The following is a 14,107-nucleotide window of genomic DNA, read 5'->3' as shown; positions in this document are numbered from 1 at the left end:
TTAACCTGAGTCGTCTTAGCTGCAGTCATGTGCCTTATGCTCCCATACTCCCACAGGGGCCAGGCTCCCTGGCTGAACTATATATCCTATGATGCACCATGCTGCCCCTCCGGCTGAACTGCATCATGGGAGATGTAGTCCAGCTGGGGAGCCCAGCCAATAGAAGAGAATGTGGGCTAGAGGCCACCGAACTACAAATTGTAGAGATAAATGTTGAACTGATCTGAAATAGAACGTGGACGTTCCAGAATCAACATTTTTCAGACTCTTGGTTCCGCAAAAAATGTTGGTATATTGACTTTTTGTTCCACATCAGAATGGAAACAAATGTCTGCCATAGTAATTTCTTACACTTGCGTTGTGTAAGGTTTTCTGTGTTCTAAGCACCCCATCACCTACTTATGTAAAAAGAATTGGGTTGAAGTACCAATTTTTAATGTACAAGGAGAAGTTGTAGAATTAGGACATGAGGCCCCAATCTAGCAAAATACATTAACACATTTAAGCACGTGAGTAGCCTCATTGACTCATTTGTGTGCTGAATATTTAGAGCTGGTTGGAAATTTCTAAATTTGGGGCACTTTTCATAAACATTCTTGGGGGAAAAAAATTTCCCACTTTTCAATCACCTCTATTAAAGTTATTCACATGCCTGAGTGGCTTGATAGGTCAGCACTTGAATGCTCAGGTTTCTGTCTTGTATTTTGCCCATTGAACTTGTTCTTGATCATTATTTTTACAGAACACAGCATAATGGGGCCCCAATCCTGCTAAATATTTACCTTTAACAATAAATTACATAGGAGCTGCCCAAAGTATGTGATACCGAGGAGCCACATTGGTCACAAAGATGGCACCTAATCTGCATGCAAATGTAAATGAATTTTTAAAATAAAAATAAATGTACTCAGGCTTGGATGAGTAGATGAATCAAAATTACCTTTTTTTTTTTTTTTTTTAGTTTGCTAGGAATAAAGCTTTGCAATTGATCAGCTTTGACCTCTAGTTTCTGAAGGTGAAAAGTCAATGTATTGGTGCAGTGTTTAAAGCACAGTAAGGGGAGTCTGGAGAGTTGGAGTCTCTCTGTCTCTGACACAGACTTCCTGTGTGACCTTGGGCAAATCATTTAACCCATATGTGCCTCAGATTCCTGATCTGTAAAATGGAGAATGCACTTTCCTACTTCACTGTCACTTCCTGTTTCTAAACTGTTGCCAGATAGATGGTGACACAGGAAAGTGAAGTATTAACAATAACCTGAAATGAAGGGCTTGAGTCTCCTTTTGCTTATGCTGGCTTACCAGCAGCAGAGCTATGTCGTCTTCAGTGAAGTAATTTCTGATTTATACTGAGCGAGAGGATCACCAAGGCCCTCGTGTTCAACAGATTCATTTTACACCTGAACCAGAACAGGGGAAGAGGATCTGACTCTCTTTTTTGAGTCATTTGTGTTGTGGGATATTAAGCTGGTCCAAACTGACCTAAGTGAAGCTTCATTAGGCAGTCATTTCATTGGTTGCACTTTGAACCCTGTCCCCTACCTCTTTGCACTGACAGGAGCCATAGGTGCTAGAACTATAGAGGGGTGAGGAGTGCGGCCGCACCCCCTGGCTTAACCTAGTTTCCCTCATGTACAGGGTTTACAGTTTGGTTCAACAGCTCTCAGCACCCCCACTACAAAAATTGTTCCAGCGCCCCTGACAGGAGCTCCGTTACCATGTAAAACTTGGCAGCCTCCTTAGCACCACTGTGTTGTACCTGGCTGGCTGTTGGGTAAGAAGGAAGCAGCCTTGGAAGTTGGTGTAATATGTACCCTCTCTTTGCCGCTGGAGGCTTGGAGCATCTCCCAGTTCTTGCGAGTCCAAAAGTCTTGAGGGTTTTTGTTTGAATGTACCCGTTTAAAGAGAGTTCAGTAGAGGGGGGAAAACAACTGAAACGAAATGTCTCTTTTCCACCCTACCCCTATTCTGAGATTGGGGAAGCAGGGTATAATCAGCTCTGCACATCCTCATTGCAACAAACTAAAACAAGCTTAAAAACTCCATATACATTCAGTTTTCATTTATTTGGGAAGGTTTAGATCCTGTTTGGCCAGCAGCACTTTTTGGTAGACTGTGGCTAGGAATTCCAAGCACATGTGGCTCAGTGACTTTAAACCAATACGTGCTAAATCTGATCTTAGATGAGAACTGGTCTGAGTTGGGATTGTAGGGATTTTCCGACTATCACCATTGCAGAACCAAATCAATAGGTTCTTGTTGTGTGCAGAGTTAGAGGAGAATGTTGCTCAACACGCATAGCTCTTTTCAATTAGCAGTAATGAGGACACAGCTGTCTGAGCCTGAAGCCAGTATTTTCAGAGAATAATTCTCAAGGATTTTTCTTCCTCTGTTGGCTTCTGTCCAGTACCAGTTCTTTGCTTACAAATGAACCAAAAGGCCACAATGTTTAGACAAGAATTACCTTGGTTTGTGGTGCTTTTAGTATTGTTGTAAAGCCCGTCGGCACATGGCCAAACTCAAAATCAAATGAAATTTGAAAAATAATGTTCTCCCCTGATACGTCCTTAACTTCCACAAGCCCAAGCATCAGAATCTTCCAACCAAGCAGGAGTGGACAACCTTCTTTTAGGAGCCCAGCAAGACTGCTCCTAAAGCAGCTGGCAGGGGGCGCTGCTGCAGAGGGATATGCAAGGCTCACTCTTTCCAAGAATGAGGGCACCGCTCCTGTAAAAACTCCCAGTGCCTGCAGGCCTGGAGCATTAGTGGTGGAGGCTGAAGATCAAACTTCAGTCCAGAAGAATCTGATCACTAGGCCACCTAGAACTGGCTAGCACTGCAGACAATTTGAACTGCTGCTTCCCAGCCAGAAGTGAGATGTCTCACCTTCCTCCCTGCAAACATAGTGGGTGCTGCTATATTATTTTCCTTCTTTCCTGAAAGACTTGCCTGCTATTTATTCCTTTCAGAACTCATCAGAACACTGCGAAATGCTCACTGATGGATGGAGGTTTTGTCAGCTGGGTTCAGGGCAAGAGGTATCAGATTGCCAAAGGAAGACAAAACATTGCAACCTTCAGCGTAGATGAAGGTAGCTTGCACAGAGCAGGGGGGTGGTGAAGCTATCTACAGCCAAAGCACCTTGGGCTGGGACCCCTTTACATCTCATAACTACACAACTTTGGATCTACTCAATCCTTGAATGGGATATCTCCAGCTAAAACCCCAAAGTATTGGGAGAAGTAAGTTCATGATTAGGTATCACACAGCCAATTTTCAGCATGGTGTTAGAGCTGTGATCCTAAAACTTTTTCTGTCGTGCCCCCACCCCTTACCTGTAATGGAATCTGTCCATGCCCCACCCCCAGAAGTGGGGGCCAGGGCCAGAGCCAGGACTGGGAACAGAGCTGGAGCTGGGCTTCAGATGTGGGGCTGTGGCCTTGGCCGGGAGTGGGACCCATGTCCGGGAGCACAGCTGCGTCCAGAGGCCAAGGCTAAGTCTGGGGGTGTGGGTGGAACCAGAGCAGAGCTTGGGAGCACAGTGGGTCTGGATGGCGCTTCCTCCCTGCCCCCTGTGGAGGCTGGCCTGTACCTTACCATGCCCCCCCAAACATTCCTTTGTGCTCCCTGGAGGGGGTGACCCCACAATTTGAGGACCACTGTGTTAGAGAGAACTTCCAGCATTACAGTGGCCCCTGTAGTTTGCATCTGTACCTGAGGTCCTGATCTCTTGTGAACATTAAAGACCCCATGGCACTTTCTGGGACAGTAGCCTCAACATCCAGAATGAATTTCTAATGTGGGTAATTACATGCTGCATACCCGAAATTTCTCTTGCATTTTTAATGGACTCACTCATTCAATATCCAGCTAAATGGCTAGGTACTATTCCTGCACAATGTTTAAAACAGCTGGCACATTTCATCCCAGAAGTGGCTGCATTTCAGTGGCAGGGTCCACCAGGGTGAAATATACCATGATCATTAGTTGCAACTGGATATTTGCACACATCTGTTTTCTTTAGTACCTTAATTTCTGTTTAATGTCTCCTTTGGGTTGGCTTCTTCTCATAAACTATACTTAAAAACATGTTTACTTCCCTTTTCACTGGCTATTGTGATCTATCAACAGCCTCTATCATCTTTCATCTGCCAAAGGAACTCTTGGAAAAGGAGCTCTTAATGATTCAGTTAAAAGTACGGTCAAGAAGTTCACTCCTTACAGGAAATGTAAACTGACCACCAATTGGCTAAATCAGCTGGCTGAGCGGTTTGTGCTAGTGATTCCTCCAGGCTCCCTGAGCTTGAGAGCAGTAATAGCAATTCTGTTCCATTCCCTCCTTCCCCCCCCCCCCCCCCCCAGTTTCCTCATGTCCTAGTCCCTAATGGAAAAGTCTTATAGATTTCAATAGGTGATTGTCAGTAGGATTCTATGCAAATATAAAAGGGTTTTATACATGTTACTCTAACAGCCTATATATTTAACAGAGGTTTCCATAGGTTCTTTGAAAACCATCCTATAGAATTCAATAGTAAAGCTATAATTAAAAGCTATAGAAAAGCTAACATTTTTCTATAGAGTTCTATAGGACTTTTCTATATGGGTTGGTTTTTCTTTGTATCCAGACCCACATTTCTTACCATACAGCAATGGGATAATATCAATGCCCTTTTGCTAGCAGTATGTCCCAAGACACTGAAATAATTAATATTGTGGTTGTCTGTGCAATTTTGGATTCCAGCTGCAACCTCTTTCGGCTACCATTGCTGATGCAATAGAAACTGTCGTTCAGTAAATAACTTCACAGCAGCTGGGAGTATTCTATCCAAGCACGCATCTGGCTCCCATCGCTGAAGTATTCAGTACGGACCTTGGAGTCCTGTAGTGATATTCTTATGTAAGTGTCATACATTATGACACAAAATTGATGTATTTATTCAGCTGGATAAATACAATTTGTTGGTGATGAAGATGAAAATATGGAGATGCAAATTTTCTGCTAATTCATTTAATGGGATTGGTACACTGAATATTATAATAAATGGTCCCCACCCCCACAGGACATCCTGCTCCCTACTGTTCTGTCACATTGTGGCTACTCAGAACTTCACAGGGAGAGCAGGGAAATAAGTAAGATTCTTGTGCTCCAAAACTAGGCCACTAGCACTTGAGCTAAAGTCCAATCCCTGTAACACAGAGAGACGGTATTCAGATTCCATCTACTCCAGACTAATGGCATGCCTGCACTCTAGCCAGTTTATTACATACTCTCTTATTTAGACAAAAATCTTCCCGGATAACCTGGGTTTCAAATAATTTCCTACCTTGTTATAACAAATCTGTGGTGACACAGAACTGCACAAGTGTGAGCTTTTTTGGTGGGCAAGGACTGCCGCTTGTTGTGCATTTGTACGCAATGGGCCCCATCCTGGTTGGGACCTCCAAGCACCATTGTAATATACGTAACACCAGCCGCAGGGCTAGAACGCCACTGTGAAAGCACAGCCTCCTACCAGTTGAGCTACTGCTTATTATCATCATTATTTCTTCAGAGCTGAAAGGGTGCTAGCTAAAGGAGACTCTCCATTAGCTGTCAGAGATATTGAGCCTATGACACACAGTCAAGCAGTTCTTATATTAGCCAGTAGGAGCAGTGCTACACATGAATGATTACCAATATTCAGTGACCAAACTCAGGCTGACCATCTATATATAAAACTGCTTTAGCCCTAGCAATCAACTGTTGCTATAATGTAAATGGGATGCAGAGCTAAAATGAGTTCAACAGTCAAGGGCCAGTTCTCAGACACTGAAATTTGCAATTAAACAGGTGTACAGGGAGTTGGTCTTGGATAGTTTCCAATCTCAGCTGGGCTGGCTGTCCTTAGAAAATAGCACTGACCCCACACAGCAGCAGTTTGAAGTTGGCTTCAGTCTGCACTTTAGGAATGTGGCATTGTTATTTTCCCCTTTCTTATCAAATGTAATTATCATGAGAAAAAAACCTTCTGAGAAAACATGTGATTTCACTGTGTAAAAATCTACTACCAAGGAAATTATTTTCTCAGTGTCCAAAAAAGGAATGGTGGAGACATTTAGGGAAAGAGCTTTGTTCCAAATAATCTTGGAACCAATACCCATGTCCCAGAGCTCGGCTGTTTAGTCCTGGCTTGCGATTATTCCTATAAACAATAAGAAGACATTCATTCTATTTATCGTTCTAAAAGTGAGCTGCCAGTGTTTTAAATTACCAAACCAGCTCCATTAGTTAGGGAGGTGGGAAATGATGCTGGGAACCTGCAGTTCCTCAACTTGTTGCAAGATCACTGGAAGATGCTTCCCTAGAACCTGGGTAAGCTACCGTGGCTATGTTGGTTTAATGGTAGGGAGTGGGCGGGGAAGAGAAGAAAATAAGACATCCCTGAACCAAAACATCTAGACAGGAGTTTTCAAACTGGGCGTTGGGACCTCTCAGGGGGTTGCAAGGTTATTACATGGGGGGTCACGAGCTGTCAGCCTCCATCCCAAACCCTGCTTTGCCTCCAGCATTTATAATGGTGTTAAATATATAAAAATGTGTTTTGAATGTATAAGGGGGGTTGCAGTCAGAGGTTTGCTATGTGAAAGGGGTCACCAGTACAAAAGTTTGAGAACCACTGAAGAAGGAAAAGTCAGACTGCACTTGTCTTCTCTAGAACATACATCCACCGCTACACAAGACATCCCCACTTGGATGACTGGGCCACACCCAGTCACACACACACTCACGCTTTCTCTCCCTAAAACAAACTGATCAGCAGAGGAGCTAATCGTTTTTTGTGTGAAAATATTTTTTTCTTCCAAAATTGGCCCTCTCTCAGAACCAGAAGTTTTCATTAAAAATTGTTGATATTGTTGTCCCGTTGACCTGAGCAATTTAGGCAATAGTCAGGGCCTTAACAAGCTGTTTCCATTAGCAGGTGTTTCTTGGGAACAGCCTTGTTCATTTACAAAGAATGTGCACAAAGTCCTGTTTCCCTGAATGCCATAGAACAAACAACAGCAGCATCTTCAGCAGCAGCAAATTGTATTTATTCAGCTGAATAAATACCATGTAAATTTTGTGTTTTAATGTATGACACTTCTATAAGTATATCTCCCCAGGACTCCTAGGTCTGTACTGAATACTGCAGCGATGGGAGCCAGATGCGTGTTTGGATAGAATACTCCCAGCCGCTGTGAAGTTATTTACTGAACAAGCGTTTCTATTGCATCTGCAATGGAAGCTGAAAGAGGTTGCAGTTGGAATCCAAAGTTGCACAGACAACCACAATATTAATTATTTCAGTGTCTTGGGACATACTGCTAGTAAAAGGGCATTGATATTATCCCATTGCTGTATGATACGAAATGAGGATCTTCTCCAAATCTCTCCATATCACTGTTCCGTTTCAGTGCCGCTCTCATAACGGCCTCTCCTGCTCTCTAATTTTCTCACACACATACAACACTTGCTAAAACAATTCCTTAGGTCCTGCGTTTGTAACTAGTTCCAGGGATATCCCCTCAGACTACATGACTTAACCCTGCTCAGGATTTCCCATGCAGCGAATTGCCTATGGCAGTAGCTTCTATTGTCTTCAGCTACCTCTTTCCATTAAGGGGCTTTGTTGCTCCTTCCCTTCTGCCGGAAAGAAGGGTGTTTAGAATATCCATTGGCTTTAACCAGGTCTAGGATTAAGGGCAGCCATTAACATCTTCCAGAATAACAATATTATCAGCATTTTCTGATTTTCAAAGTTTTCTAGGCTGGAAAAGGAAGAAAGAGAGGGTAATTGTTATGTCTATTTCTGAATCTTCCAGTGGAGCTCAGATATTATGGTGATGGGGCTCCTGGGTACCTAGGTAGATAACGGTGGTAACTGAGTCATTAATTGATGGTAATTGATTCATTAATTTTAAATCAGAAGGGACCATTACAATAATCTAGTCTAACCTCCTGCATTGCACAAGCTGTAGAACCTCACCAATAATTTCTACATCAAACCCATGGTTTGTAACTGAGCTATAGCAGATCTATTACAAAGATAGTCTGTCTTGACTTTAAAATTTCAAGCAATGGAGAATCCACCTAGCTAAGTTGTTCTGATGGTTAATGAGCCTCAGTGTTAGAAATTTTCACCTTATTTCTATTCTGAATTCGTCTAGCTTCAGCTTCTAGCCATTGGATCTCTCTATGCCTTTTTCTAACAGATTGAAGAGCCATCTTCTATCAGAAACCTCTTCCCTGCACAGGTACTTGTAGACTGTGATCAAGTCTCCTCTTAATTTTCTTTTGGATAAAGGAAATAGGTGGCGATCTGAAGTCTCTCACTGTAAGGCGTGCTTTCCAGCTGTCAGATTATTCTTGTGCTTCTTTTCCAGGGGTGAAAGTAAGTTAGAGGACTTACCGGTATGCCAGAGTCCTGAGCAGGGGGAGTGGCCTCAACCAGAAGAGGCGTGGCCTTACCTGGCAGAGGCAGGGCCTTAAATCCCCAGGCCTTTAAATCTTGATTTAAAGGGCCAGGGCTCCAGCTGCGGTAGTGGTGGCTGGGAGCCCGGGGCCCTTTAAATCACTCCCGAGCTACCAACTGCAGAGGCAGCTGGGAACGCCGGGGCTCGGGGGCGATTTAAAGGGCCCAGGGCTCCAGCTGCCGCTACTGCAGCGGAGCCCTGGGCCCTTTAAATCACTGAGGAGCCCTGGGGGCTCCCGGCTGCCACCGCTACCCCGGGGCTCTGGGCTCTGGCAGAGCTTTAAAGGGCCTGGGGCTCCGCTGTGGTAGCAGCTGCTGGAGCCCCGAGCCCTTTAAATCCCTGCCTGAGCCCTGCTGTGCGAGCCCTGGGGTAGCGGCGGCCAGGCTCCATCGGGGATTTAAAGGGCCCCGGGGCCACTACTACAGCAGAGCCCCAGGCCCTTTAAATCCGGCCCTTTAAATCCCTGCTGCCGCTACCCCAGGGCTCGGGCAGCAGGGCTCAGGTGGGGATATAAAGGGCCCAAGAGCTCCAGCCTCTGCTACCCCCCTGGCGCCCTTTAAATCCCCGCCTGAGCCCTGCTGCCTGAGCCCTGGGGTAGTAGCGGTGGGGCTCTGGCGGGGATTTAAAGGGCCCCAAAGCTCCAGCCACTGCTACTGCCCCGGGGCCCTTTAATCCCTGCCTGAGTCCTGCTGCCCGAGCCCTAGGGTAGTGGCAGCTGCAGTGGGGACTTAAAGGGCCCCGGAGCTCCAGCCCCCGCTACCATCCCGGCCCTTTAAATCCCCACCGCCACTACCCCAGGGCTCGGGCAGCAGGGCTCAGGCGGGGATTTAAAGGGCACTGCAGAGTTAGCAGCAGTTGGAGCTCTGGGGCCCTTTAAATCCTCGCCTGAGCCCTGCTGCCCGAGCCCTGGGGTAGCGACGGCAGGGATTTAAAGGGCCGGGGGGGGTAGCAGGGGCTGGAGCTCCGGGGCCCTTTACATCCGCGCTGCAGCCCCGCCACTGCTGCCACTACCCTAGGGCTTTAAATTGCCCTCTGGGAAAGCCGGTCCCGGTACGGCGCACCGGCTCTTACCGGTACGCTGTACCGGGGTGTACCGGCTTACTTTCACCTCTGCTCTTTTCTCAACCCTTTTCAATTTTTCAACTTCTTTTTTGAAGTATTGATACCAGAATTGGACACAGTATTCCAGTAATGGCCTCGCTAATATTATATACAGAGATAATCCCACCCTGCTAATCCTAACTTGATATTCCCCAGCAGCATCCAAGGATCACATTCACCCTCTTACCTATAGCATTTTACTGGGAGCTCTTGTTCAGATGGTTGTCTACCATTACTCTTTCCAGTGTCATTGCATTCCAGGATATGGTCTCCCATCTTGTGGGAATGACGTGGGTTCTTTGTTCCTAGATGTATGACCTTGCATATATCTGTGTTAACCCGGGTGGTTCCGATTAGCTCACCTTACCAAGCAGTCTGTATAACTGACCTCGCCCGACCATTATTACTACTACACCAATTTGTGTCATTGGCCTTCTCCAGTGATTTTATATTTTCTTCTGGATCATTGATAAAATTGTTAAGTAACACTGAGCCGAGAACAGAGCTGTGAAGGGCCCCACAAGAAACACTCCCACTGGCTGATGATTCACCATTTACAATTACTTTTGAGATCTATCAGTTAACTAGTTTTTAATCCATTTAATATGGGCTACATTGATTTTCTATAATGCTTAACTGACATTATCCTATTCTCCCTGACGCTTTTATTGGGGGGTTTTCTCTCTGTGCTGTGATGTCTTGTTATATTGATGTTACAAGTGATCTTAGACCCAATCCTGTGTTCTTTGTGCATCTGAGACCATAAAATAATCATCATGCATTCTGTTGATGAGTAGCATCACTAGGGAGGGATGATAGCAGCTTCTTGTTTGATTGCTATGTTTTCCTTTTTATATTTACTCTTTTTTTTATGTTTTTACGTGTTTGCATGCATTCCTTTTTTTAATAAAAACCCAGAGAGTTAATGTTCATTTGAATTATGGAAGTGAATACAACATTTTATTCATTATATTATAATGTTGTTAATTTCTAGTATCCACAGCAGCCCGGAGCTCGATTCACAAAGGGGACTTAGACACTGCAACGCTCAGTGTCTCATTACCTAACTCTTCAGAGACTTTGCTGCCCAGTGTAATCCATGGCCTTGAGTTATGTGCCCAAACTCCCCTAGACAATGCATGGGGAGAGTTAGGTGCCTAAGAAAGGGATTCTCAGGAGCCAGCACACATTGAGCAGAGAGCTGCCTAAGCTGATCCAGGAGTAAAATGCAGAGGACTGAGTTAGGATTTAAGGTCCAGATCCACAAAGGGACTTAGACACCTAACTCCCATTGATCTGGGTGACAGGCTGGAGGGAGGCACCTGTCTCTGGTCAGAGTCTCCTAGAGTCAGGCACCTAAGCCAGGTCAGTCCTTTCTTGTGAAAAACCAGAGAGGCACTCACCCCACTCAAATCCTGGTGGATAGGGCACTGGCCTGAAATGTGAGACCTGTTTTCAAATCCCTGCGCTGCCTGATTTGGCTCAGAGACTTGGACTCCGGTATTCCAGGTGGGTGGGATATAAATACTGTGTGTCGCATAGAAGAAGCAATCGTTGCACTGGTAAAGCATTTGAACTTGGTTGAACTTTTATAGGGGAACTTGACACATAATAGCTGTGGATTCTCATGTACCATTCGATCCTGCAGTCTGATGCATCACTTGTATTGCCGTTTACCATATCGTAGGAAATCAGCTCCTGCATTTTTTGAGACACGTGAGAGAGAGTGTGTGGTCTAAGCGAAAGGACTGAGAGCACGGAACTTCTGAGTCCTGATCCCAGTTCCGTTTGTGCGATCCTTCAACTTCTCAGCCTCACTTTTTCCATTTGTAAAATGGGGGTAGTAATGTTGACCCATCTAAGAGGGCTCCGTGAGGACTAGCAGTATAATCAGTATTCCAGTATCACTTAGAGGGGCCATTCAAAAGCAAATCTCATTGTGCACAGGTGCTGAACGGGGGTGGAGGGAGAATTCCTGCCCTAAAGAGCTCGCAGTAAACGAACAAGAGAGACAAGTTGTGAGAGACAGGAAATATTATTAGCTTCACTTTACAAATGGGAAGTGAAGCCCAGAGAGATTCAGGCCCAGAGCCTCACAGGTATTTAGGCATCTAACGTCCATTGAAATAAATGCACATTAGATGCCCAATTACCTTTCAGGATGGGGCCTAAATAAATTGACCAAGATAACAAGGGGATTGCACTAAAGCAGAGTATTAAGTCCGTGTCCTCCAGGCCCAGTCCAGTGGCTTAACCACAAAACTCACCATCTCCCCTTTAATTAAGTCACACTTTATAAAGTATCTTGAAAGGAAAATCACTAGCAAAGTGTTAGATATTATTGCTTCTATAGTCATCCTGATGTGCAGAGATGCCAGGAAAAAGCCCGGGGAGCACGCACCTAGCCATTTACCCTTGTATTGAGAATGGGATAGAAATAACATGCTCTCCAACCAGAAAAGGAAGTGATTTTTACAGAATGCACTACAGTTATATTACTTTTACTTTTAATTTTCCACTGTACCAAAGGATGCCAAAGAATGTCCTTGGCGTGGTTGAATGTATTTTTCCTGCAGGTATTTTAGGTCCAATGTATTCAGTGTGGGCAACCTGTCTATGGGTCACTATGTTTTATAGGTAGTTTTTGCCCCGGTTGGTTTGCTTTTTTCCTACTAACTGTTTAATTTCATCTTTATCAGAGCACCAATCTGACAGATGATGTGGAGTTCTCACTGCATGTGCCCCTGTGCTAACAGGAAGCAGGTGTCAGCTGGTGCAGTGTTGCCAGTCCCTCTGCACCCGCCATCTCCCTGCCCCATCTTCTTTCAAGGATATAGGCAAAGGTTACTGAATGCCTGGGCAGATATTTTTCCCAGGGTATAACTGTCATCCATCACTTAACAAGCCAACACCATGTAAATACATGCTGGCAGACATGAGCATTACATATTATACTGGAATTACTCTATATATTTGAACTGAGAAGGCGACTTGCCCAATAATATTTATTTTATTCCCCTGACTGGGGCTTTCAAAGTTTTAAATGTGAATCGTCGGTGGAGGAAACCAGCCAGTGAGGTGGAACGTAAAGATTGAATGTTTACATTAAGGCCTGGTCCAGGGCTAAGAAGCTGCCCATTATGCTTACAATTTCCATGGCCCATTATGTTGCTGCCCCATACAGTTCATACCTGCCTTCTGTGTGCAAGGCTAGTCTTACTGTGCAAGTCAATCAGGTGACCCCCATGGGTAGCAAAATATAAGGGGCAGCAAAATGATTTGGGTGAGTGACTGCACATTTGTAGAAGTGGAAATTGGCCAGTTTTCCTAAGGTGGCAGAAGCATTGCTGGTAGCCCTCGCTGTCCAAATTTTGCTTTCAAATGGAAATAGAGGTTGAATTATCTTCTCTACCATGGCGGAAGACAATGGTTTGAAAGTAAGCTAAGGACTCTTCCCAGTAGGTAGTGGAGACAACAGCAGTGATGCCTTCATTTCTAGAAGTAGGTTCATTCCATGTAACTCTTTAGCAATCTCCTCACAAGGCCAACACATAAAGCAGAGCTGATCTCAGAGCAGCCCACTGCTTTAGGTGAAGGCAAGTCTTATACCCGCTTCAAGTACCTGAGTTTAGAGAGGAAGGGGAGCTACTGTGCATAAAGAATGAAGAGAAAACAGTGAAGGAAGGTCAATACTCTTCAAACACTATTTGCACCACATAATACCTTGAGATCCTGCTCCTGCCCTCATTTTCGATCACACTGTGCCTCTGCCATTAATGGCACTGGAAGTTGTGAGCATGGAATGAGGGCATGGCCTGAATGCAGCCTTTTGTGAGGCGCAGGGCCAAGCCCCACCAAGAACTTACTGTGGGCACAGCAGTCATGGCTGGTAGGGTCCCATGTTCCTGCTCTTAAAATAAAAAGTGTAAGTAAAAAACAGAAAGCATTTTGATGAAAAACACATTACCATAATTATCTGTTATCTGTATTTGGCTGATACCCACAATGTGCTGTCTACATGCAGAAGAATATACAATCCCTACCATCAAGGGTTCTCAATATACAAAGACAAATAACACATGACGGGTGCGGAAAGTGTACAATTTATATAAGTATACATTAAATACACTGAGTCTGCGTGGCTCAGTAATTCTATTGCTATTGTTCTTTTACAACATCCAGAGTGCACTAGATGCCTCACAAGATAGATGCACAGATGTGATCCACGGCTTACACGCAGATTTCAGTCATGACACTACAAAGTTGGGGTTAACAAAACATCAAGGGAGGGTTTGAGGGAGTAGCATCAATATGATGCCATGATAACTCAACAAAGGCCAGCACACAGTATGATGGAATCAAGAATAATTTTAAAATCATCAATAAAACATAGATATCTAAGTTGGCTGAAAGAATGTCACCATTTATCATCTGACTATTCCATTTCTGATCTCTAGAGCCAAAAGCAATGCCAAAAACATTGGGAAAGATATCAGACAAGGAGGGGTTCAAAT

The 14,107-nt window shown here is 44.6% G+C and overlaps 1 protein-coding gene across 1 annotated transcript in view; it reads left to right on the top strand.

The window, feature by feature from the left end:
• FBLN5 (fibulin 5) overlaps window positions 1-14,107 on the top strand; it is a 54,041-nt gene that overhangs the window by 15,061 nt on the left and 24,873 nt on the right. The gene's annotated exons all lie outside the window — the stretch shown is intronic.

This window comes from Lepidochelys kempii, chromosome 6 (assembly GCF_965140285.1).
Source record: "Lepidochelys kempii isolate rLepKem1 chromosome 6, rLepKem1.hap1, whole genome shotgun sequence".
Classification (NCBI taxonomy): Eukaryota; Metazoa; Chordata; order Testudines; family Cheloniidae; genus Lepidochelys; species Lepidochelys kempii.
Note: the sequence above shows the minus strand (reverse complement) of the source record. Positions and strands in the feature narration are given on the sequence as shown.